The 27,926-nt window shown below is 37.3% G+C and overlaps 1 protein-coding gene across 6 annotated transcripts in view; it reads left to right on the forward strand.

Moving 5' to 3' along the window:
• Positions 1-18,480: 18,480 nt before the first annotated feature.
• Positions 18,481-27,926, forward strand: part of eya2 (EYA transcriptional coactivator and phosphatase 2) — a 38,356-nt gene continuing 28,910 nt past the window's right edge. The window contains exon 1 of one of the 6 annotated variants that reach the window (XM_077197704.1): positions 18,481-18,827. The gene's annotated coding sequence lies outside the window, so the exon portion shown is untranslated. The remainder of the gene's footprint in view (positions 18,828-27,926) is intronic. The other 5 variants (XM_077197709.1, XM_077197708.1, XM_077197705.1 and 2 more) reach the window with 5 other exon arrangements.

Genomic DNA, 27,926 nt, shown 5'->3' on the forward strand with positions numbered 1-27,926 from the left:
ATAGCAATTAATAACTGTGTAATAACAAGGTACTAACCCTGAACCTACATGTAGTTACCTTATATTACCAGTAGCCCACTTTCTTAGGTAAGTATGTTGTAAGTGCATGTGAGTGCATGTACTGTAAAATAAAGTGCAACCCAAAAAAGTTGGTATGGTCATACCATGGTACTATACCACAGTATTGAAATTCATATACCATAACACTTCAAGGTCCTGCCAAAAGCCCATGGTACATGACCTTAAAAACAAGCAGAGCTAGGAAAGGTATAAAAGCGAGCCTGTGATGAATATTGACTTACTGTGTTTTCAATGGCATCCGCTGTAAAAAGCTGTATAAAATGGTATGGTATGGATTACCATGGTAAACTTTTATAAAATCCGTGTTTGTACATATGAGAGAGAGAATAGGTGAGCAGTGAAGGAGAAGAGTTTTAAGGATACAGGAGAAAATAACAGCCCTGAAGCAAGATCCCGCAAAGCAGCCGTGGCCTAATGGAGAGAGCTTTTCCGTGTCATGCTGGAATCCTGAGCCAAAAACAACATGGCAACTTTACCCGAGCTGTGCGTTTGGCAGAACCGGGATCCGTTCATCCCATCAAGCCCTGTGTCAGGGTGGTGACATGGGCTGTCTGGCAGACTCTCACAAGACTGGAGCTCCCATAACCAGAGGCTTTATGGAAGACCCTGCCGGTTATTATTTCTATTAGCAGCGTTTCTTCTCCTCCCAGAAGCCAGCGCTCGCTCTCCACAGATGGTTCTGCTCAGACGGACCGCGTTTGCTTTACTTAAGAGCTTTTTCTGCCAGATACCGTTCTGATATTTTTCTCCACCGTCCCCTCTGGTCTTTTCCTCATCCTGTCAATCTTTGTTTTTGTGTTTGTGGAAGTGATGCCTTTTAGCACGCTCCTGTTAGCCTTTTGTGTTTATTAGATTTTCATTTTTCAACAGGAAGTAGAGTGGTTCATAAGAAACAATTAAGCTGGATCTTTAGTGTGACAGGTGGTCTTTCTTGTAAAAATAAATGAATATCCCTAAAACAAGAGCAGTTTAAATAAAGAGCAAAATTGCATTTGATATAAACTGTTATTTTCAGTCAAATTTACAAAATAGGATGATCTCTAAATGTAATATTTTTTGCATGATTGTGTTTAAACAAAGCATTATATACAAAACAAGTAATGAAAAGAAAAAATTGATATAACACACACTCCCACATGTATAATTTTAATTAATTAGATATCTTATTACTATTTTATTGTCATATATGTGTATACTATTACTGTTACACACAATTTTTTTAATAAACCATATTAATTGGCTATACAACATGACACCCAAATGGTGAGTATACATACACTCTAAAACATGGTGTTACCACATCTAAAAATGATTTAAGTCAAAATAAATATGTAATTACCATGGTACACCTCTAAAAACGTCTGTATCACTGTGATATCTTCTTGTTTTTGTGGACTTTCGAAAGAAGAAAGTCAGTCATACAGGTTTAGATCAATGAGAGTGAATGAATGATGTCAGAATTGTTATTTTTCTGTGAACTGGCCCTTTAAATTGTATTCTCAGTAAATCGTCTCATCAGTTTTACATTTGCAGTAAACTGATCTTGTTTTAAGGATGTTTAAATATTGTTACTGCAAAACAAGACTTCAGAAGAATTTTGATGTTGCTGTTGGTCTTGTCTGACAATAAGTAGTTTTGACAGTAACATGTAGAAATGAACGTTTCAGGTGACTTACATGTGCTGTGATTGACACTAACATCTAAACGTGGGAAACACTGTAACAGAATATGACTAACCTGAATCAGAGTTCTTCACAGAACTGAAAGCTTTGATATTTCTCATGATGAGCCACAAAAAGAGTTATTGAGGATGAAAAGTGAGATATGAGTGAGATCGATGGTTTTTCTCCTGTTTTTGAGATAAAAGGAGAGAGATACAAAGATTTCTTACACACTTATAGCTTTACAATAGCTCAATTATGTTTCCTTTAAATACATTGTCTCAGGTGTTTCTTCTAAACATTATAGACAACCAGCCACATATAGTATATAGAATATATTTATATATCTATGAAATGAACGTGGAGTGCTGCTCAGATCATAAGATTGAGATCTCCAGCTTTGAAATTGATAATCTGCACAGTTTGAAATCTCTTCTAAAACTCTGAAAAGACACACTCGAGAGGACTGAGGTCTTTTTCTCAGGAGAAACATCTGAGAGGCAAGTCTCCATTTGTTCTCTGTTTAATCATATCTCTATCTAGCTGAGACAAACGCCTGCCATATTAAAGATCTCATTCGAACCAGATCTTCAAATCCTACTGGGGATTGTTCTTTCCTTTGGGTATTTTCCCAGTCACTTGTGTCGTAAAACATCTTTTGTGTGTTTGGATACGGCCTGTATTCTGTGTATGACAGCACAACAATGGGGAAATTCCCCAAAGTTTTCTTCTGGACATAATAATAGTCACCCGAGAAGGAGAAGAGCAGAACTAGTTATCATCAGCCACAAGCAAAACAGAGATGCTTTTTGAGGACAAATAGACTGTAAAAAGTGTAGAGTAATAGGAAAGACGTATTCAGTTAAATCTAAGAAAGTTTTGCTAACGTTTCCAATAAGTTATAAAAACATTACGTTTAAAATGTCTAGTTTTATTATGCTTTAAAAACACATTGGTTGCGAATATAAAGGCAACATCCATTTTATGGGAATGTTACTTTGGAAAGTTCTCTGAAAATTCTGAAACAAGTTGTAACATTTAAAAAATGATACTAAAACGTGTCAGGTAAAAACGTTCCATGAACATATATAAACATAATTTTTGTACTAACATTTTGAGAACATTATTAGATACCAGATAACGAAAGTTCTATTAACATTACTGGAAGAACATTAGGAAATTTCTAGGAACGTTCCCTGTTAGCTGGGAGAGATGTTTAATTGCATGAGTCCAAATGAAAGTAAACATGAGATATAGGCGGTTATGGAAAGTAACGTTTTGTTCAATAACCACCCAGAATTGAGGTCTTTCTCCATCTCAGGGCTTGAACTGCACAGGGGTTGTAGGTGAATAAACATCTCCACTGAGATCATAACACTCCACCCTTAAACCTCCTCTGTTTTTCTCCTTTAAATCCACATCATCACTGCACTGTCTGATATTTTTGCTTGCTGCTCTTCATGGTCATTTTGGAGGAGGAAAAAAACACTGGTTGCTTTCTTTGCAGAGTCCATCAAACCCTACAAACACTCAAATCTTTTTTAGCTTTAATAACTGTGAGTTGCGGTCGAGAGGTCGTTCAGACTGCGTCCACCAGCCGCTTCGTCTGGCAAACAATTAAAAGTTGTTTTGATGGTTTGGACTTGATTGAACTGGTACAGTAACGACTTATTGTTACGTCTGGAGCGAAATATGAAAATATGGCGCCTTTATTGAGGAAATTAAATTCACTGTGTCATGTGAAGCCAGAAGGGAAGGACACTCCCTTCGTGAGCTCATCAAAATGGAAACGCGCTGATAGTCGAGCGTCTGCTGTGGTTTTAAATCAGTCAGACACGAGAGACAAGGAGACAACAGCGTCCGCTGCAAATAATCCATTCTTGATCAGTGTTTTTGGCTCGTTTTCCACCACAAACTCCTTGAAACAAAATATGTAATATGTACATCCTAAGTATGCAACTCCTCATTCTATGTGGACTACTTTGTAATCATGGTTGTTTGAATATGCAACCTGTAATATATTCCAATAGATGCTAAGATAAACATTACAACACACCGTAGTGTTGTTATTGTTAACTAAAATGACTAAAATATTTTCTGTTTAATGAAAAAAATAGATAATAAAACGAGAATATGCAATGCACGTTTGTGTGAGTGCCTTCATGTTGGAAAGTGCCTCTGTGCCTTATACTGTCTATGTGGCTCATAGGTTTTGGAACAGGTCTAATGTTGTCCATACTAGTGAATATGAGTCAGTCGGGGTGAAAGGCCATGCAGAGGTCATTTGCTTAAAGCATTAATATTGATCTTAAAAGCGGGTTAGAGAGAGGCCGGGGAGTAAGTTCATTTCTGACAGTGTCTCATAAAGAAGCGCGCCTCAGGTGGTTTTGGAGCGAGTGTGAAAGAAACTGAAGGAAAAGGGGGGAGACAATTTTTTTCGACTATTTTTGTTCTCACACACAAGGGAGGGCAGGGCAGGTGAGCGGGGGTGTTCGACGCTTCTCAACGCCCCGGGTGACGAGAGAATACGAAGGTGTGAGAACAAAAAAAAAGACATTCTGTGCATTTCCTCTCCTGTTCGCCAACTGGCTCTAGGCTGAAGATTTCCCAAACTCTGCCTCTCTCTCTCTGGCCTTCCCTTGTCACTCAAACCGATGTGAAAACTCCTCCCACTGAGGCTCTTCAACGCTCGACACCATGAGAACCTGCATCACATCAGGTACTTTCTGTCTCGTCACTTTCACCTGCAGTCTGAATGATAAATCCTTCTGTCTGGATTTAGAGCTCAACAGGTTCCTGCCGGAGTAAAATTACCATTCATTTTCTCCAACTGATATTTAGCAATGAAATGTTAATGTTTCAAGCCAGACCGTGAGGATATACTGTATGCTTGTCAGTGTATTTCAACTTAAATTGTTTAATCACTAACTAACACTAATCACTAACACCATATATAGAAACTCCCATGAAACATTGCACATGACATAATTGAGCCCTGCACTCTATTTTTGTTGATCCATATTTTAATAAATATTTTGCAATCATTTTCTTTTATTTTGTACAGCCCTTTTAAAAAAGCTGCTTTGAAACAATACACAATGTTTCAAAGCTGCTTTACAGAAAATCATGTTACTGTTTAAAATATCTTAATATCTCCATGCCTTAGTTGCATTTAGCAGGGTGATAACATACTTTACATTTGTATAATAAATAATGAGGTCAGTAGTTTTATATTGTATCATGGTTTCATGATTTATGTCATTTACTGTAAAATGCATGATGTAAGGAATAGCTGATGTAAAAAAAAAAACATTAAATAAAAACATTGTACCTTCAATTTAAAGTTGTCTGGTTTTGCACATTCATCTGGTTGGTTTTGGTTCAAGGCTTAAAACTTTTTATGGCAGATTTTTTTTTGTAATTTATATGGACAAAATGAATTGGGGAAAAAATGCTTCCGGAACAAATGATGATGAAAAGTGAGTGGTCAGATAGCAACATCATATTCTAACATGCATGAATAACATGTATAGCAAATGCAAGTATTAAAATAGCAAAATATGTACAAAATGTACAGACATTCATTATCACAAACAAACCCATGTAGTTTCTGACCTCCACATTCAAACAGTGTTTGTCCTTTGAGCTTTAACAGGGCATGTGTCTCCAGTGGAGCTGCGGTCACGCTCTGTGTGTGTGTGTGTGTGTGTGCGTGTGTGTGTGTGTGTGTGTGCGCGCGCGTGTGTGTGTGTGTGTGTGTGTGTGTGTGTGTGTGTGTGTGTGTGTGTGTGTGTGTGTGTGTGTGTGTGTGTGTGTGTGTGTGTGTGTGTGTGTGTGTGTGTGTGTGTGTGTGTGTGTGTGTGTGTGTGTCAAACCACATGCAATTAGAACAAGACTGCCATGGCCGACACAACTCCAACGCAATTTATGATTTCTTTAAAATCAACTTATCTTATTTTAAGATTTGTCCTTTGTTCTTTGGTTCACCACACATTTCATAAATGGCATCAAGAGTGAGTCAGTGGAAGGTTTAATCTAAGAGGAGCCAAACATTTCATTTTCATTTATAGAGAGAGGGTAATGTTAACATTCATAAAGCCAGACTTAAACATTTCACTGTAGCTCATCGAGCACAATGTTGGCAACATCATGGGTGAAATTTTCCACGAATTGAGTTTCTACAAACTTATATTTATTTGTATTTTTTTATATTTACTTAATATAGCTGTATATATATAAATACATATAAAAATATATATAAAAATGTGAAAAAATATATAATGTATTAGGCTATAAATGCACATCTAAGTTTATATGTATATGTAGTTATAAAAATAAACTGTAAATTGCAAAAGTAAATATAATAAAAATGTAAATAAATGTAATGTATTATACACAGATCTGAGAATAAAATGTTTACACTATTCATATGTATATATATATTCATATACAGTAGATTGTAATGTTATGTATATTTCAAAGTGCTTACTTAAACTGATGAAAGAGAGCAGAGACATATTAATATATGGTTTAATTGGACGCGCCTATTGACATTGAATATAAATGATTTTTTTATTCTCCTTCTTTGATTCATATTGAAGTATTGAGAGGTTGTTAACAAATGGAAGTCCAGGAAGTCCAGTTTTACATCCATTTCCACCAGATGGGTTATCTATTATTAATAATTTCTCAAAGCTGATAGGAATCCAATAGCATATCAATAATTCATGCCACTGTGATCAGGCTAACTTCATTACAGGACTAGTTAAAAGGTTTTAGGTGTCCAGGTCTTTCTATTAGTGCAGTCAGGTTATTGATACACCATAAGGACGGTGTGCCAGAGATCACTGCTAGTCGCTTCAGTATTGATGGAGGATGAACGGACTGTGACATTTGAGTGAAAAATTTGGCCACTGAAACTCAGTTTCTCAGTCCAAAGTTTGTTCTCCACCATTTGAAACCTTTGGTTTCTATTCAGTTAGGATAGTGTTTCTTTACCTTTTCAAGTTTCTCCAGACTGAAAGGCTTCCTAATGCGCATTAGAATTGATCCAAAACACAAAACTGAGCATTCTGTATAGGAGAATATGAGAGCCTAAGAATGAAGAAATCTCGTTTGATACCGATGAACTGATTCTCAGACGGAAATGAGATTTTATCTCAGATGATTCTCACCTATTTCAGAAGAATTATTCATGATTTCTCAATCTGTGCTCAGATTTGCCAAGATACCCGGAAATCAAAGGTCAGAGATTTCAGTGTGTACTCAAGAATTTCTCATGTAATGATCTGAGCTGTTCTCCACATTTATTACTGTATGATAACTTGACTATTTTGTGTCTATTATTGGATCATTTCGTGAATTTTATAAGAAATATTTCAGAGCTGATCATCAAAAATCGAATTGACAAACAAGCATTACGATAAATTAAGTTTAACTGAGAACTCACATTAAATAACACACACACACACACACACACACACACACACACACACACACACACACACACACACACACACACACACATATTTATAACATAAAATAAGTCTGTACTGCTGTCACGCCTATTTTTCGACGTATTGAATAACAGAATTCCTGTGAATGGATTGCGAGCTCTTAAAGTGGTTTCCCCACACGTTTCAGTTGCAGGCCTACGCTGCAGTTGGGAAGGCAACTGTTGTTTGGCAGCTTTTAAACAGAGACGTGCTAATGCCAGGACCTGCTGTATTGTTTGGTTAACAATGCTTCAGCGCCTGTGGCCATGTGAAACGCCATCTTTCTCAGAGCGCTCCTACCAACACCCAGCTTACAGAGGGCACAAACAAACAGAAACACAAAGCTATTGAGAACAGCCTCTATTCATTTCCTAACAGTCGCCTATGCCCGAGGGGAGGATACAGATACAGAGACGCACACACACACACACACACACACACACACACACACACACACACACACACACACACACACACACACACACACACACACACACACACACACACACACACACACACACACACACACACGAGAACAAGCTAAATGAAAATACCCTCTAAAAATCCTAATCTAAAAGATTTCTGTTCCTCCATTGACAGCTATGCAACTACCACTTTAAACCGCTCAAATCATATGGATTAGTTTGACAATCTCTTTATGAACTTTTTGAAGCGTCAGTCCAAAAAGAGACTCGATCGCTTTATATGATGAACAGATTTTAATTTAGGCTTTTATACACATATAAACATTGATCAGCGAACATAAACAAACAAACATGCTGCGTAACACGAGAATGAACCTCATTGGTTCTTGCTGAAGCACAAACGTCCCGCGTAACACGAGAATGAACCTCATTGGTTCTTACAGAAAGTCAAATGTGATGCGTAACACGAGAATGAACTTCATTGGTTCTTGCTGAAGCTTAAATGTGATGCGTGACACGAGAATGAACCTCATTGGTTCTTGCTGAAGCTCAAACGTACCGCATAACACGAGAATGAACCTCATTGGTTCTTACAGAAGGTCAAATGTGATGCGTAACACGAGAATGAACCTCATTGGTTCTTGCTGAAGCACAAACATGCCGCGTAACACGAGAATGAACTTCATTGGTTCTTGCTGAAGCTTAAATGTGATGCGTAACACGAGAATGAACCTCATTGGTTCTTACAGAAGGTCAAATGTGATGCGTAACACGAGAATGAACCTCATTGGTTCTTGCTGAAGCTTAAATGTGATGCGTAACACGAGAATGAACCTCATTGGTTCTTGCTGAAGCACAAACGTGCCGCGTAACACGAGAATGAACCTCATTGGTTCTTGCTGAAGCTTAAATGTGATGCGTAACACGAGAATGAACCTCATTGGTTCTTGCTGAAGCACAAACGTCCCGCATAATACGAGAATAAACCTCATTGGTTCTTAGAGAAGGTCAAATGTGATGCGTAACACGAGAATGAACTTCATTGGTTCTTGCTGAAGCTTAAATGTGATGCGTAACACGAGAATGAACCTCATTGGTTCTTACAGAAGGTCAGATGTGATGCGTAACACGAGAATGAACCTCATTGGTTCTTGCTGAAGCTTAAATGTGATGTGTAACACGAGAATGAACCTCATTGGTTCTTGCTGAAGCTTAAATGTGATGCGTAACACGAGAATGAACCTCATTGGTTCTTGCTGAAGCACAAACGTGCCGTGTAACACGAGAATGAACCTCATGAACATGAACATGCTTGAGCTTCCTTTTGCCACAACTGATGTGTGCATTGATGAATGTTTATATGTGAATAAAAGCCTAAATTCAATCTGTTCATCATATAAAGTGATCGAGTCTCTTCAGAAAATGTGGACTATACTGCTCAATTCATATGGATTTGTTTTACAATCTCTTTATGAAGTTCTTGAAGCGTCGAAGTGGCAGTTGCGTGTCAATGGAGAGACAGAAATATCTCAGATTTCATCAAAAAGATCTTCATGTGTTCTGAAGATTAATTAAAGTCTTACGGGTTTGTAAAAACATGAAGGTGAGCAATTAATGACAGAATAAATTTTTTTGGGTGATCTATCCCTTTAAATCGGAATGTTCTCTCAATGTTCAAAATGTCCAGTATTTTTTGTTATGCAAATGTTAGGAGAACATTCCATTATGAGAATGTTACTTTTGATTGTTTCCTGAACATTCTGAAAAAAGCAATAACATTTAAAAAAAAACTTTAGACGATTACTTTATTTGTTCCTTAGTTTCATGCTAACGTTTTGAGAATAAAGACCACATAACTGTTCAATTAATGTAACTGGACTAATGTTTGTTCATATAGCTTTTGAACGTTCTCTGAACATTATGAAACATGTTAGATGAACGTCCAACTAAACAATATATAATTTTAAAGAACAATTCCGGCCAAAAATGAACCTAGGGCTAAATAACACATTGGTACCGAGTCGACCGTTCTCTGGGATGCGTTTTCATGATAATCGAATGTACCTTATCGTTAGTTTTAGTTTTACCACAGATTTTGTGTACAGACAGTTTAATAAGAAGACACTTTACAAAGACAGTTCACTTCACGTATAGACCTTATGTAGCCCCGCCCCTTTTCAGGGCTGCGCTCGTTGTCTTTTGACTTCCGGTCTGTATTTTCACAGCGATCTTGCATAGGTATGAATGAACTGCTCGTTAAAAAATTCCCGGTCGACATTTGTTAAGACATCTGCTTTACAATTCTTATGATAAACATTACAATGCTCATGATAACTTTTGTTATCTCTACAATAAGTAAATCCACTTCACCAGCTAATTACTCCTGGACAGCGATGCCATAGAAATATACAGAGCGACCGCAAAAACGGAAGTTCAAAGACAATATTCTAAAGATGACGGCGCCCACGTTTCTCTGGTGCATAAGGTCTACAAGTAGGAGCCATCTTTGGAAAACAGTCTCATCCAGTCGAACCACGAACGCTGTGCTACGTGCTGGCCGATAGTCGCAGTTCAGCTCACGTAGCACGGCGTTTGTGATTCGACTGGTCGAGACTGTTTTCCAGAGATGGCTCCTGCTTGTATACGTGATTTGAACTGTCTTTATAAAGTATCTTCTTGTTAAACTGTCTGTACACTTACAATGTTCTCAATGCTTCGGTTTGCAGGTAGAGACCCTCAATTTGCTACCCTGTTAGTGTGGGGCTATTTTGAGCCTTGTTAGTGGTATTAACTAGCGATTTTAATGTTTACTTATTCGATCCCCTATATACTAGCGTTATAAGCTAATCTGTGGTTAAACTAAAACGAACGATAAAACTGGGTACATTCGATTATCATGAGAACGCATCCCAGAGAACGGTCGACTCGGTACCCATGTGTTATTTACCCCTCGGTTCATTTTTGGCCGGAATTGTCCTTTAACGTTTTGAAGTAAAGAAGTTTACAACTTGTTGCAAAAGCTCTAAGAATGTTCCCTGTTGGCTGGGTCTGTGTTCTTCCGGACGCAAAAGTATAAGTTATACAAAAGAACTTCATGATACATTGATATAATGGTGAGAAAATGATAACAGAAATGCTCATTTTTGGGTGAACTATACCTAAAACAAACAAAAAGGTTTATTAAAACACATACATTCATGGACGTACATATACTGTAGATATCAAACAGGGACAAATGTGACAGAGGATGCACACACATACACACACTGACACATCCAGTCATGTTTCATGAAGCTTCATAATATCCAGCAGCATAATGGAGACAGTAAAACACGCATTAGTCATGGCTGCTCCTTTAAAAGCAGGATATAAAAAAATCCCCCAGTACATGAGCCTCGGGGTCAGGTGCATTTTTGACTGCCGTGGGAACCACAAAATGAAATGTGTGAACCTATCTGTCTTACCTCTGGGGCTGGGCCGGGGAAAAGAGATGAGACGTGCTGTGAAAGACACACACTCGCACTTTCACACAGTCCTGATCTGTCGTAAAGCGTTCAGACTGCTCGTGGCCCGGGTTAATAATAAATCATCTGGGGGCTGTTAATTTCAACAGGCCAGAACAGGTGCCAATCAAACGCTTTCGCCAAGAAAACCATGGGAATATCAGTGCAGAATATCAAACATCTTCAGACTGAAATAATAGAACACAATATTGAGTTGGTCATATATGTTTAGAAATAGATAAGCAAAATGTCAAACTAGAAAGTTTTCATGCCCAACACCCAGTGTGATAAAGGTATACTCTCTCCAAAACTATAATCGTGCATGCAGTTATTAAACACTTAAACTATTGAGAGATATTACATTGAACATTTGTGCTTTAAAAGAATTAGTTTCTCGCACTGCAAGGTTCATTTTAAACATTTAGTGAAGACAAAAAAATATTATTAAAAATGGAGGAAATATCAAAGAAATAGTGACAGTTACATTACTTTACAAGTTTAATCTAAAATCTCAGCCCTAAAACTACAGAAAAATATAAACAATGTGCTCGTATTTTGGCAATGTAAAGCAAGTGTTCACCACGCAAAATAAGCCAATGAATTCTAATGTGACAAACCACAAAGGTAAAGACTGACTTCCTACACTGATTAAGGTTTTAATTTTCAGTAATTCTTCATGTCTGCGTCACTAGCGTCTATTTAATATCTGTTGTGGGTGTGCTTGTTTTTGGGATGTTTCACTGATTCCAGAATGGCATTTTTCACATCAGTCGACAAGACAAGACTGAATACGAGTTCATGGGATAATAGCGCTGTGTTTGTATCAAATACCTTCCTGCAAGGCACTCTTGAATCAGTGCATCGCCTATTTGATGGATCATTCTTGGAAACGGTTCTTCATTTGTTTTTAAGCCAACATACCGGAACAAAGATTAGTACAAACCTTTCATTCAGATTCCCGAGGAAAAAACACATTTCTTAAACCCATTATAGGACTTTTTTAAACTCTAAGTTAAGAAATGTTTCACCCTGGTAGGTTTATTTCCATGGTCCACTTAAAGGCCCACTGAAAACGCGCAGCAATATTTAATGTGTTGATGTAAATGACACTGAAACATGAAGAGAGGGCGGGGCATATCTAACAGCCCCTCCCCTTTTTAAAATAGCCAATAGCATTACGATTATATATTACCGCTCAGCTAAAGCCGTGTAGCTCGGTAAAGCTGCCGTTTCCTTCTAATCTCAAACTGTTTCTCCTCCTAATCTCCTCCATATGGCTTTATAGCATTCTGTGCAGAATAAAAAATGGTATGTGGCGACGCGATCATATGATTAACTCTGTGCTGTCGTGTCTCTGGACCGGAGCTGCGACGGTTTGCATGACACTAACATGAAACCAGACTTCCTTCGAACCAATCGAAAGCTTATTTACACTGTCTGAATCGTTCCCTATATAGTGCACAATGTGCCATTCAACATGCAGAAAATAGTAAATGTGTGAACAAGTGCCTGATTTTAACCTCAGCTTCAGCGTCTATTTATAGTGTAGGGGGCAGAATTGGATTGGACATAAATTTTGATGAGAAGCTAGAATGCATAGAGATGTCATTAAAATTGTGGTTATTGTTTTGGAGCACTCTAGCTTATAGATAACAGTAAGGGTTACTCATCTTCATATTCATACTAAACGCCCAAAAACTTCAATTTTAATTTCATGGGGACTTTAAAGCATGTGTAAGTGATTTCTGAGAAACAATGTTGAAAGTGGATCAGACCGAGCACCAAAACACACTTGTAGCCAATCAGCAGTAAGGGGTGTATACACTCACGATGGGGGAGGGGCCTGTGTTGCATAGGGTGTTTATGAATTTGGGGGTGGAGCTATCAAGATAGGGGTGTGACACTTTAGGTTAGGGGTGTGTTTGTTTTGGTGATTTCGAATATCAACAGCGTTTCTCAGAAACCGTACACTTAAGACGTTCTACTAACTGCACAACATGTCAAACTAACACTCATTAGAGTATTATAGACTAGTTGGGTTCGGGTTAGTAGAATAAGTTGATATTGTATGTAGTTGCAAAGTTACTTACAGTCAGTAGAATGTCTGTTAGGGAGCATCAAAATAAAGTATTAGCGGATATTAAGCAGACAGTCTAATTCTCTAATGACTGCTATAGTTGACATGTAGTTGCAAAGGTAATTATATCAAGTAGAATGTCTAAAGTGGACCATCGAAATAAAGTGTTCCCCATTGGTAATTTTCGAGCACTTCTTCAGAGAATCAGCTGTGAAACCCCAAATTGCATTGCTAAATGTGACACTAAAATGTTGACACTAAAAACTAATCATAGCTAACCTCATTAAACATTCATGCACTTTGTACAGTTGCAAAAACATGCACACTGTAATTATTTTAGCTTGCATTTAAAAGAAATAGTAATCTATGTAAATAGTAATCCAAACTAATCAATGTTGTTAATAACCTTCTATTCTATATCTATTCATATTCTTTTTTTTTTTAAACCCACATGTACTGTGCTGGACTAACTGCGACTGGTCACGAGACTTCCATATAGTTGCCCAATTGTTGGTTTGATTGCTTCTATTGCTCTCCTCATACGTAAGTCGCTTTGGATAAAAGCATCTGCTAAATCATTAAATGTAAATTTAAATGTAATATTATAAACATGCAAATAAGAACATATAAGAAATATACAGTGTTAAATCTCAAATCCTGACTAACCAGATGATTCAAAAGTCAAGAAGTTGCAAAAAAATGAGAAACCCCGCTGTATTTGATTGTGCAGACATGGCAGTGGAAGTAAACTGCATGGCGGTGATTTTAAGGGGTTGTTGTGGCGGTATGTAGTGGAGGTGGGCCCTTCGGGTCAGCGAGGTCTCCAGAGAGATCACTTCTATCTGAACTTATCGGCTGAAACATCTGTTGTAATTTCTGTCAAATGAAACTTTTATTACCTGATCATTAAAGTCCTGGCGATGGAAAAAACAGATGTCCGCGCTGCTCTTACGACCGCTGTTTTTTATGGTGTTGGTGAAAATTGAACCAAAGGGAGGCCCCCCCCCCCCACCTCCATTATAAAATTAAGGGGGACATGATTTCCACATTCCACGGACAAGAGGGGCACTAGTGGGGCGCTGTGAGAGAGGAGCAACCTGTGTGTGTGGAGATAGAGGACTAGCACACACACACTCTGCACTAACAGAACCACCACAGACAGAGAGAGAGAGAGAGAGAGAGAGAGAGAGAGAGAGAGAGAGAGAGAGAGAGAGAGAGAGAGAGAGAGAGAGAGAGAGAGAGAGAGTTTATTAGTTCAGAAGAATGGTCTGCTGAAGGGCTCTACTGTGTTTATTAGTGCCGCTCCAAGACTCGAGTACATTAAAGGAGTTGTTCTTTATGACATTTACTCCAGTCATGTGAAAAAGCTTCCACCACATTGATAGAGTGTTGCTATGTGGTTTCTGAGGCACTCTGGCCTGTTTACACCTGGTATTAAGAAGTGTTTTGGTCGATCGGATCACATGGACGATGCTAAATACAGGTGTAAACAGGGTCTAAAATGTTTTGAGCTTGTCCAGAGGTGGTCGAAAACACATTCGACCGGATTGCTATTGTAGTGTAAACGCTCATGTGGTCGAATGTGTTCAAACAAAAGACCACATACTCTCCACCTTACTAAATTAATGTGTAAACATTATGAGAAAAGCGTTAGCCAGACTGGATTTAAACTGTTGGCTGAAGACCCAAGTTTGGTCTGAAGATGAAAAATGTACCAAGCACAATGTTCTCACATCATTCTTGATTTCTAACACACACTCACAGTGTTCGGCTGGTCTTGCGTCTGTCAGAGCAGAAACTAAAGCTGATGTTGTCTTTATGTTTTTCTGTCGTCTTCGAGTGAGTTTATATGTAAATTGTGCAAGCATATTTTGTCCATTAGATCGAAATATCTGAAAAACACATACATTTACCCGCGTCTCTAATAAATCAAGATAAAAGTGGTTGAAAGTGGACAAAAAAATGCCAAACAATAAAACACCAGGGGCCGGTTTCACAAGATAGACTTTGACTATGGCTTAGATATAGTAGATAGTCAGACTTAGACATCTAAACATGACGGATCGAGTAAGCGCATTCAACCGCAAAAATATGTGTTTGCTGGAGGAGTATAACAGTTACAAGGACATTTTACTTGGGAAATTTAGCGGGAGTATCAAGAAGACATTTTTAATTTGGAAAAAGATTGCTACGACAGTTAACAGCGTTAATCCGACCGTTGAGCGGAGCGTTAAAGGCGTACAGAAAAGATACAACAACATGGTACAAGATGCCAAAAAAGAAATATACAAATTATGAGCCATTTTCCCTTTTCTTTTGGCTGTTTGTACTGTAACTGATTGTTACTGCTGGTTGCCAAGGTAACAGAGTCTTAGACCTAAGTTAGCCTGGGTTGAGTTGTCTAATTGTTTTGGTCTAAAGTAAGTCAGTCTTTATTTTTGTGAAACAGTCTAACTTGCATTAGACTAGTCTATGAGCAAATTTTAGACTTGTCTAACACTATAGACCGGTCTAAAATAGCTTTGTGAAACCGGCCCGAGGGATTGCGTCTCCTTCGTCTACTTGTGATCCAATCGACCAAAACGCATCTTAATAGCAGGAGTAAACAGAGCCTCTGAGTGTTTTTAGCATGTTGCTACTGCATCTGTTTGCCAGGCAATTGCTGTTCTAAATCTTTTTGGGAGTGTTACTAGGGCGTTTCCAGGCAGTTACCAATGAGTTCTGGGTGCTACAGTATAGTTGCCCCAAAAGTCAAAAGAGTCCTCAAGATAAAAACCATCTGAAGAAGAGGTGAAAACAGTCGCAGATTAGTAAAGTAACAACACACCTCTCATCAACAAGACACATGATTTGAGGAATCATTCAAACGCTACAAACGCTTTCATCAGAGTATGCACAATAATAAATGTGATGCTCAGCTTTTAACCTAAATATATTCACTACCGCCTCTAGGTTTTAATATTAGTGTTGGCATCAACTGAATGCAGACTTAAATAGAAACGAACTTCATCTCTTTTGGGGAATATTTACATGATGTTTTGGAAATGGGTTCTAGTTCTTTGCTCATGAGGAATGGTCGACAGAAGTGAACTGGTGAATTGGGAGGAAACTCTCCCTGATCTCTTGCTGTTCGCAGCGTGTTTGACCGGCTCAACAAACTCCAAGAGAGAAATAAGGATAAAGACAATGGCTGCTTTTATTTTCTTCTTTAGCCTCACATTCCACAGAAAGCATGGAGATCGGCCACCCTCCTCGCAAAAAAAATGAATCACGGGCAGACAAATTTGTGTCTGGGTTGCGTTACTTAACTAGAGACATAGGTAAGGTTACCGGATTTTTCCTCATATATGCTCTCGTTCACCTTTATTCAGGCTCTTTCTACCTTTCTGTGTTGGCATCTCTGGAAATAAATCACACACACACACACACACACACACACACACACACACACACACACACACACACACACACACACACACACACACACACACACACACACACACACACACAAACACACACACACACACACACACACACACACACACTGTGTGTCACTTCTGAATCACTTCTTATTGTAACAAGATGATGGTAATGTTTCTTTTAAATTTAAAGTAATAGTGTGAACTTGATTTGACCCCCTGATAAAATCCACAACAACGTGATTTTAAAGGGGATTTCTGTCTTTGATTGAATTACATTACATGTTTGATGTTTGATTACAAAGATGTTTGATTTAAAGTTTCTGTGGTTGCTGACAAATGTGACAACTTCGTGTGTGACAACTAGCCCCGGTCTTCTCTTTTGTGTTTCGGGATGCATCTTTTAAACATTAGTTTTGTTAACTGTTGAGAGAATAAACATATATGACACATAATACAGCTTTAAGGTATTTTTAAAATCACACACTAATCATTTATCAGATTATTTGCAAGCCTTGTAAACTATTAGTTCACAAATCAGGAATGTAGTGTGAAACTATAAGAAGAAAAAAGGAAACCGGCATGACCTGTCCTGAATATTTTGTTAGTTCTCATAATGTTTATCTAACACAATAACTGCAACAAAGAACACAAGTCATTAATAGATTTTTTAAAACTTCCTTAAAGATTCAGGACATCTAGTTTTAAATCTATTTTCCTAAATAGTTAAATAATTGTACTTACACTTATTTTTGTGACAATATAGTTTATAAACAATATTTTTTTAATGAGGGTGACCAAAAAAATCTAATTTGTTATGTTAGATATACATTTAACTACATACTTATGAACACTCGAGTACGAAATGGATTTAAAAACACACCACTACTCCTCCAATGCAAATCAAAATGTAATGTACATAAACTGTCATAGCTGGGGACATTTCTAAGGATATGATTTATTTATGATTGAGATGATTTATCCTTCTCTTTACTCGCTTTACTGGTCACTGTAAAAGGGAAACCCAACAAAAGAAAAACAGATGTCAGCATGTTTATCCAGTTATTTTTTATTATTGGATAAAATGCATAGTATTTGACTCCACTTTGTAACACCACTGATTTGTGTAATCGTATACATTACCTGAAATGCACAATCAACACTGCCATCATACAGTAATAAAGGACTAAATTATCAACTTTTAAACGTGATCATCTGCAACTTTCTTTGGAACACACATTAATGATCGTTCTGACATTTATGGAGTTGTATCTCCTTCACAAACACACATTTGTTTTCTTTCTATCATGGACCTTCCATTGATATCTATTGGTTTTATACTAATAATATTTTTTCCCCCTACACTTCAACAAAAACCTTTCTTTATTTTTACATTTTGATTAATACGTGATTTAAGTAGCCTATGTTTATTAAGCTGTGGTTCGTTGTAGATTCTGATTCACTTTTTGAATGTTTAAAAACATAAAAAAATAAGTCATTCAAAATGTTATTTTACGTCTGTTTTCCGCATTTCACTATACAAGTTATAATGATGATGATTGTGGCTTACAGTTTATGAAAACTTCAAAATCTCAAAAAAAATAGAATATTACATGAAATCAATTAAAAAAAGTTTTTTGAATACAGAAATGTCGGCCCTCTGAAAAGTATAATAATGCACTAAATAGGCTATATTAGTTTTACCTTTTAATCTGAATTACTGAGATACATGACATAATTTTTCGAGTTTCACCTGTATTCGTGAGGTTGTAAAGTAGCCTACATTTAAATAAAATAGCGCGCGCACACACACACAAACACACAGAGAGAGAGAGAGAGAGAGAGAGAGAGAGAGAGCTACACGCGTGTGTTGAGGACATGAGCAGGAGGAGGAGGAGGAACTTCAGGTCGCTCATTTATTGAACGTTTCTTCACATTAGTGCACTTGAGTGCGCCACACACGCAGGGAGCGAGACACACACCGCAGAACTCTCGAACACACGATCGTAACCCGTTGATTTGAGATTGAAAGATTCGATTGTAACAGCGTCGGGATGCGTCATTATATCCGTGTGTTTGCGCGTTGATCAACACACTTCACGCAGGATGGAGAGGAAACTTTGCTGAACTTACAGCTGATCTTTCTTTTGCTTTAATCCAGATATGGTGAGTGCATCATTTACTTACTGTTATTGTCTTATTTTGTCTTGCATTTCTGACGATAACAAACCGATAATATTTCATGCCTGTGTAATAGACATAGGCCTATCGGTTATCAGAAAATCTCATAAAAACGAAAAGAAAAGGCAGGATCGCATGAGGACGCGTTTGTTAACTTAACATAAAGATCCAGATATCTGATCAAACGCGGATAAAATATTTTTTACAGTCTTATGCCTTAGGAGAACTAGTTTTCCCCCTTTATTGTGCTTTAAAGGAAACCAAAAACACTGATCTGAAGGACTTATAATGAAACATCATACATTTATTTGGAACCACAGAGCAACACACGATCCCAATAACCATATTTTTTAAAAGAGTGCAGCTACAGACAAAATGATACAGGGCTAGATTTAGTGTAGTCTACAATACACTAAATTTGTCATTATTAGTATTATTCCTTTTCATATATTATGGTTTCACATACAGAAATGATAATGATAATTTAGATAATGCTTGGTTGATTTTGAGTTGACATGAACACATTAAAGGTGTCCCACACACGTAAAAATGAAGAGTATGCTCTTAAATGTAGCCTATTTTTAGTTTCAGAACTGTCTTCTATAACAAAACGTATATTGAGTTGTTATACGGAGATCAGCACCAAGCATCTAAACACAGAATAAAAATCTCGATTTGCACACAGAACACTTTACACAAACACAATTTAAAAAGTGCTATAATCTGAGTACAAATAAAGATGAGTTAAGCATGTGAAGGCTGTTAAGCATGTGAAGGCATTAGTGCTTCAAAGCAGATATGGTTTTATTTGTAATTTGTAAGCACCTCTTTTTTTATAGTGTGACACAAAAATAATGGTGGATATCAAAAACACATCCCTATCCTATGAAGCAGATATATAATACCATCAAATATTGTCATCTGATCACTTTCCCCATCAAAAACTGATTAATACTGGTATCTGGTCAAATAAATATAAAAGTGTAATGAATATTGTTCATATTTTTGCTTATATCTTGGGAAGCTAAACATGATTTTAATGTATTCTCTATGCTGTGAAATGCTGCTTCAGTTTAACTACCTGGCATTTATAACGCAGTACAGTTTCTGAAGGAAAAAGGCCCTCTCTATTATTAAAGACCAAAGAAACTTTTCAAAACCATCTTCTTAATATTGTAGTAGGCTCTTGAACAAAATACTTAGATTTTCATATCTAAACATCTGTGTAATTCTTCATTTAATTTATCCACATCATTTAAACACTGAGTAGTCTTAGTTTGTGCATACGTGTCTATTAATGCGAGCAGAAATAAAACAATGGCGGATGTCACGTCACGCTAGACGATTACTCTGAAATCGCTGAGGTGATGTTTAAAGTCGGGAAGCTAATAAGATAATTTTAGGGTGCCTTGCTTAGCGTTTTTCAAAGAGAAGCATTCATATGATCCTCGAAGAGCTCTCACAACCCCCTGCTCAAAACAGTTTCACGAGAACGCAGGTCACTATTGCACATTATCATCCCGATCTGCAGTGCTAAAGTCAAATGACCCTGTATCGGATTCTGAGATCCAAAACCTGATGTAATACTGATCCGAAACTTTCTCAACTGTAATGATTCGACCACCGCCATGACTTTGCAACACCACAGACAAGTCCAAGAAATATTGACTCATGCACGGCAACTCTGTGGATTCTGTCTTTCTAACATGACTACGATAAACTAAATAATATTTCTCATTATATAACATATTGTGTGCACAGAATGTAACTATTTTTGTCTTTGGTAACTTTATATTGTGGATCTGATGAACATTCACTATCTCACACTTCTGTTTCTTAGACATAAAAACTAAATGGCATTTCATTATTGAATTATTTATATTCGATTTGATCTCCCACTGCTGTCTCTTTAATCTGTTCACACTTGATTCCTCTTTAAAAGAACCAAACTCAAGCCTCTCCAAAAATGGACAGAGTGAAAATGAACCGAATTCTCTTTTCATTTGATGCTTTGAACATCAACAAGAGTCAGATCTCTTATTCTCTGTATCCCGATGTGAATTTGGAGTGCATGCATTCAATAGACGACATGAAGAATGCAGCACATGCAGATATTTTTACTTTTGCATTTTAATAATCACGCTCGGTTGAATTAGTTTGAAATCAGACTTAAAAGCACCCATTCTTTTTTCCACACCAATACTGTTGGAAAAATGTTGGACGCACGCATCAAAGGTCACGTGCACAGGGGCAAGTTTGATTTAACGCTCTCGTTTTCAGTGTATAATAACACCAGGTCTCATTCTGAGCCCGTCATGGTTCTGATTAGTAACTCTAATAAATTGTGAATAAGCTGCACAATTCCTGGTCGAAAGCGAGGGCCGAGTTCCCCATCCTGAGCACCCCCTCCTAAGAAAACACAAATTAATTCCTAAAGTCCTCTGTAGCCAAAGGTTTCTGGAATGATAAATATTTTCATAGGAAGCAAGGCTCTTCCTGAGTTTATCGGCGCGCGTTTCATTACGGGCCGGCCGGCGTTAACCCCTCGGTTTGGAGGCCTTGAACTCTGCTTCTGCTTTGAGTTGTCAACCGATCCTCTGCTTCCAGATGGAAGATAACCTCGGTCGTAATGAGCTAAATATTTAGCTAACGCCCACAGAGGTGTTCCCGGAGTCTCGTCGTGAGTCTTGTGCAGCTGAATGTGATCGCTAGTGAAAAGCCGTTGTCGCAGTCAACACTTTGCCACATCATCACAGTCGTAACTGTGGCTCTGAGGAATTTTTTCACTCTCAGGATAAAGAGCAATAACTATAATGCAAATATAGGAAAACAGCAGGATTAAACCATGCAACAATCTTTATACAACTCAAGAATTTCTAATATTGTCGCTCATACTCAGAATTAGAAAAATATTGATAAATTTGTAGTCAGCCTTTTTCCTAAAATGTATACAGGAATGCTTTAGTAGAAGAGTTACGGTTTGGGGCCCAACTTCACATAAACCCTGGCTGAAGAACTAACCGTCTTTCATTACAACCAAACCAACTTTTGTAAAACTAAGGACCTGTTGTGGTCAAATGTTGAATGTTTTAGGGTGATTTACGTTACTCCTGAAGGTTTAATCACTGACTGTTCATCATATTTGGCTTTTCACAGTGAAAGAGAACGTGAAAATATCTGAGAATTTTAGAATTGTGATTGGAAAAAAATAATTTCTATAGTAAGAAATATTTAAAGTGTTTGTTTTGCTGTAAAATATTTAATCAGAAATCTGTCTGTGAACTCTATGATTCTTTTTAATGTCGTCTAGTAGTAATGAACAACAAGAAAAAGTTGCAGAAATTCATTGGTGAAAAGGTGCATGATTTCAAGGTTTCATGATCATCTGGGTGGTTGCTAGGTGGAAAGTCTCTGATATTCTGGTCTGTACTATATTCGTCAATGTGGGATTCCACATCATTTAGTTACCATTAACCAAAATTATAAGCAATGGTAATAATGACAAATGACAATGTTAATGTAAGTAGGAATCAACACAGTTTTGCAGTTCCCTTTCATTTGGAAACACACACACACACACACACACACACACACACACACACACACACACACACACACACACACACACACACACACACACACACACACACACACACACACACGATCATCCAAACCCCTCCTTTTCCCTACAGTCTCATTCTTTCACCAAACAGCAGCTGGTTCTTCAGCTATTGCCAACCTTTAGTCCTTATCTTATATCTTGGAGAGAGACACACACACACACACACACACTTGCTGGCAGACATGAGCGTCACATGTATCACTGTCATGGAGTCATAAAGCAAAGTTGTGTGTATGTGTGTGTGTGTGTGTGTGTGTGTGTGTGTGTGTGTGTGTGTGTGTGTGTGTGTGTGTGTGTGTGTGTGTGTGTGTGTGTGTGTGTGTGTGTGTGTGTGTGTGTGTGCATAACTATATTTTGGGGACAAATTTGTACCCAGAAGTGACCAAAACCTGACGAAAATGCCGAAAGTTTTGTGTGATGGGTAGAGTTAGTGTAAGGGGATAAAATCTACAGTTTGTTCAGTATAAAAACCATTACATCTATGGTGTGTGTGTGTGTGTGTGTGTGTTTCAGCTGCTGTAATCCAGTGAATTAAATACTTGCATATGAAAGGTGCTTATTTTGGAACTTGATGGATGCAAAGCAAAAAATAGCATTATTCATCCAACAAATGAAGGCTGATATGAGTATAACATCATTACAGTGCTGTCAAACACTGTTCTACCATCACACCACACATACACTGTTATACCTTTCAGCCCTAATATAAATAATGCTTATATTGAGATATCTTTTTTAATAACACTAATTGTATTAACGGCTCAAGAAGTTGGCAGGCTAGAAAAACAAAACTCAACACCACAGTCTCACCAGTGAGTAACACGACATCAATCAACATGTGAATGAGAGATTTTCTTTCTCATAATCAATTTCCAAAGGTGGCGACTGAAAAACTTGGATCGTATACAATCTAAACAAATTAGGTGTCTTGAATAAGCTGAAACGTTCCTCCTCTCTGTCTGTCGGGCGCGTTTACACATGCTAACAGCCTCAGGGCAAAGAAGCAGGAAATTTTTCAACAGGTTTCTTTGATGAAGTCATTTATCATTCAGTGAGTGTCCACAACAATGTAAGTTGTGAGTGTTAGCATATGCAGCTTACCGTGTCTCAAGGTTAAAAGTTCAAGACTGAATAAACTACTTATTGTTCCTGGGTTTTGCTTTCATTATGTAGATGGTGCAAGGCTGTTTTTCAAATCTTGATTTTAAACCCAAGTCAAACTCAAATTCAAAGAAATATTCTTGGATAAATACAACTTAAGCACCATTGAATAGCATATACTTAGGGTTAGGGATTTGAACAAAGCCCTAAAGTATAACATTTTGTCATTACTCATCCTGTAGCTCGCATGCTACGTACTTGAGGTGTGCGGTTACTTTTCTAAGCATTCGAGCTGATGACTGGATGATAAAACTTGCTTCTGAATATCATAGAGACTTGAGCTAATAAGCAAAACAAATACTCAGAGAACCTTAGAAACTGCATGGCAAAACCCTGGCATCACCACTCACAATTTCTTCAAATTGAAAGAGTCTAGCTTCCACACTGAATGAAAACCATGTTTGCAAGCCTAAAATAATAAAATATGATTATACCCTTGTGAAGAAGAAGTACACTTTAGTATATGTTTATAATAAGTACTAATGGAAATAATTTACATTAAAAGAGCAAACTGAATGTAATGTTTTCAGACACTTAAATGCATGTTATTTTAATGAAATAAAATTGCATTATAATTTAAATTTCTATTAAATGCAATTAGTGCTTTTTTGACACACTTAATTAGTAATGTAATTTAATTACTTCTATTTTCTTTTTTAATATGCTTAAAGTATACTACTGAATGTACTGACAAGCATTTTCGGTAAACAAATTTTTTTTTTTTAATTTCTAATGAAACTTTTATGTCATGTATTTAAATATATCTGTATGATGAATGATGAAGTTGCAATTTAGTGCATTTAAAATGTGTTAACTTTACATGTTATTAACTTTAAACACTACAGTTAAAATTAAAATCAAGCACTTTACATGTGCTTTGGTGTAATTAATTAACACATCAAAATATGTCTGCTCCATTAAAGCACGACAAAAGATTATTACAACTTTAATGACATGATTACAAAGTGCACTTTTTAGTCATGAAACTTTTAGAAAGTATACTTTTAACATTTGAAGTGCACATTCAATACAAGTGTAGTCAGTGAAATGTTATTGCATTGCTCGGTTCTCTTTGGTTGTTGGTTGTTTGGTTAGCTCGAGTGCTTTTAATGCAGTGTGATCCCTACACTACAACAGGCCAGATGTGTTACCTGGGAACAGAGTCCCTCATAAGAATGATTCTGGGAGGTCCACCAGCTGTCCCCATCCATGACCCACGTCTCGGGGCAGCGCTCCAGGGGTGAAGGGTCCAGCAGACCTGGCTTTAGAGATGGGGGGATGGGTAGGATGAGAAATCAGGAACCGATGGGGCGAATGTCTGAACGAAGGGGGTCGATTACACATAAGTCGGGGCTTTTTTTGGGTGGGAGAGGCGATCCTTCCATGCAAGCTGGCATGAAAGGTGGCTTTCTCCTGTTGGAGGCTGTCATGTGGAAAGCAGAGCCCACCATGGCAGGCGGTTAGGGTTACACACAAACATGGTGGCCAGGAACACGCGGTCGAGCTCGGGCTGGCCTTTTTAATAACAGAAGCCCATAAATTAAAAGTCTATCTGCAGGATGGGGAAACTGATAGCTTGGTGTTACTCCGAGAGGAGGCCTTTCCGGTGTCCGCGCTAATCCGTTTTACACTTTCCTTTGCAGTATTTTCTGGACAAACAAGTATTGTCATGTTTCTGGCTGAAAGGCAAAGAGGAAAAGAATACAATTATTTAAAAATTATTTATTTTGAATAATATATGTAAATATATGGATTTTCCACACTGTATTTTGTGTGTGCTAATCTGTTTTACACTTTTCTTTGCTGTATTTTCGGTAACACTTTATTTTAAGGTGACGTAGTTACACGTTATGTACTTACTATAGTAATAACAGTAAATTATGTAACATTATTACAAGTAACTAACCCTAAACCTAACCCTAACAGTAACTCTATAGTTAGTGTGTGTAGTTAATTAGTATTATTCAGTACTTAGAGTAAGTACAATGTAACTAACTATGTCAGCTTAAAATAAAGGGTAACACTTTATTTTACAGTGTCCTTGTTACATATAAGTACTTACATAGTACTTACAACAGTAAATTATGCATAATTACATGCAACTAACCCTCAACCAAATCCTAATCCTAATGTAGTTGCTTAATATTACTCAGTACTTAAATATATAATTATACTGTAACAATGACACCTTAAAATAAAGTGTAACCAAATGAAGTGTAACCGTATTTTCTGGACAAGTATTGTCATGACTGAGGAACTTGGAAAGTTTGCAAAAATAAGCAAGCATGCAACTTTTCCACTCAGAAAGGATATTTTTTTTTACATTTTTACAAAGAACAAAACGTTTTACAAATGTTTCAGTTTGAACATAGAATGCTACAATAGTTATATTGTTCAACAGATTTTGCTATACAGTGGTGGATATATTTACATAAATATGGAGTAAACCAAAGGGAGAAAAAAAAGCAGCTGCTTTATAATATATTCACTGTTTGGAGCCACATTTTGTGATGCTGTTTTTGCACTGATGTAAAATTTCATTTGTTTTGAATAATCTTATCTTTTGGTTTGCGTCCATCGAGTTCCAAATAAAAAGAAAATAATCAAAGTGCCTTTCATTTATACAATTTTTAATTTATTAGATTTTCCAAAAATAGGGGCTTACCACATGGTTGCATAACACACAAATCATTTTTAATTCCCAGCAAAAATAACTATATCTCTCTTGATTGATACCTTTACCTTTATCATAAATTTGGCCGCTAACATGACATCATTGCGCATATATCTTCATTGTGTCCGTGCAACACTTATCAGGGTTCCCATGCTCTGCTGCGCTCCAGCATTGATGAAATCCCTGGACAGTGATGTAAGCGCCGATGCATCTCAAGAGACCATTACTAGGCTGTTATACCCCACCCCCCATCCCCCCTAAAGCAATCCCCCCCAGCAATCCCCCCCAATCCCCATCGCTCCATTAGTGAGCTAAAGAGCAGACGCGTGTGGCCGGACGACTTTATTTACGACAGTCTGAGTTCAAAGGCTGCAGACAGGCTCGAGCCCGAAGGCAAGTGGCCGTAGATGGGCTGTTCAGTGTGTGTGTGTGTGTGCGTGTGCGTTTCAGATGGAAAACACCATTTAGTGCATCAGTTGAAATACTCCCAAAGCGTGCACAGCAAGTGCTCTCAGGTTCAACACAAGCTAGAGTACGTTTGACGTTCAGATAAGAATATTTACCTAATGTCAAGTGTATCTTTCAACTATAACGTGGTCTCAACGATAATCTGCGAATAAATTGATCTCAGTTCAGTTGTCTCATCTCGAGAATTTACAGGAAAAACATAAGAGTTCAATAGTTGCTGATGAATGTTGGTCTGTTTCCACTGCATTTACAGCACTTTGTGTTATCAAGGCATTTATCAGCAACTGTTGAGCTCAGGCACTGAGATTAAAACTTCGATTTGCAAAATATAGCCTACGCAAGCAAACTCTTAGCCATTCAGCAGAAAAGTTTTCATTTTGAATGCAAAAGAAAAACTCATAGAAAAACTTGTTGAGCTTTTATGTTGGTTTGCTTGCAAAAACTTTGTTGTATGCACAATAAAAGACATAATATGTTAAATTCATGGAATGTATTTTGTGTCTCTATTGTAGAGTGGCTCAGGTTTGATTTTAAACTGTCCCTCAAAACACATGCATTTCTCAAAGTTTAATCGGAATATTACACAAAAATTAAACAATTTGACTTCAATCTTAAAAAAAAAAAAAATGTAGAAGATTGTCTTAAATGAAATGCCGTACAGAGCAAGGAAACATAACTGAAGAATGAACCCTTTTCATAGACTGATGGCATATCTTCATAGTTCATAACATTGTAAATCTAACTATTTTTTTTAATATGCAATGCACATTACATGTATATAAGGAAACGAGCTGCAGTGGAGAGCATGCTGTATATATAAAGCATCTGTTGCTCAATAATGTACAGTAATGTATTGTCCATGTTAAATAACAATTAATTCATATAAAGTTACAGACAGCAGTTAACGTTGCTGTCCGGGTGTTTCTAATACAACGGCCGAGGGAGTGACGGCAAATTTGCCATCTTTCTCTCTTCTGCTCACTGCAATCATTTTTCCTTTTTTGTAAAGTTCTAGAAATGCTGTCGTGGATTTTTCCTTTTACTGTTAGAGCAAATGGGAACGCAAAAATGATATCTGTTGAAGTTTCCGTTCACCACTGTTGAAGTTTCCGTTCACCACTATTGAAGTTTACCCAACTATGATGGCTTCTTGGAACCC

This window comes from Siphateles boraxobius, unplaced genomic scaffold (assembly GCF_051911475.1).
Source record: "Siphateles boraxobius isolate OS27281-9 unplaced genomic scaffold, OSU_SipBor_1 41, whole genome shotgun sequence".
Lineage (NCBI taxonomy): Eukaryota > Metazoa > Chordata > Actinopteri > Cypriniformes > Leuciscidae > Siphateles > Siphateles boraxobius.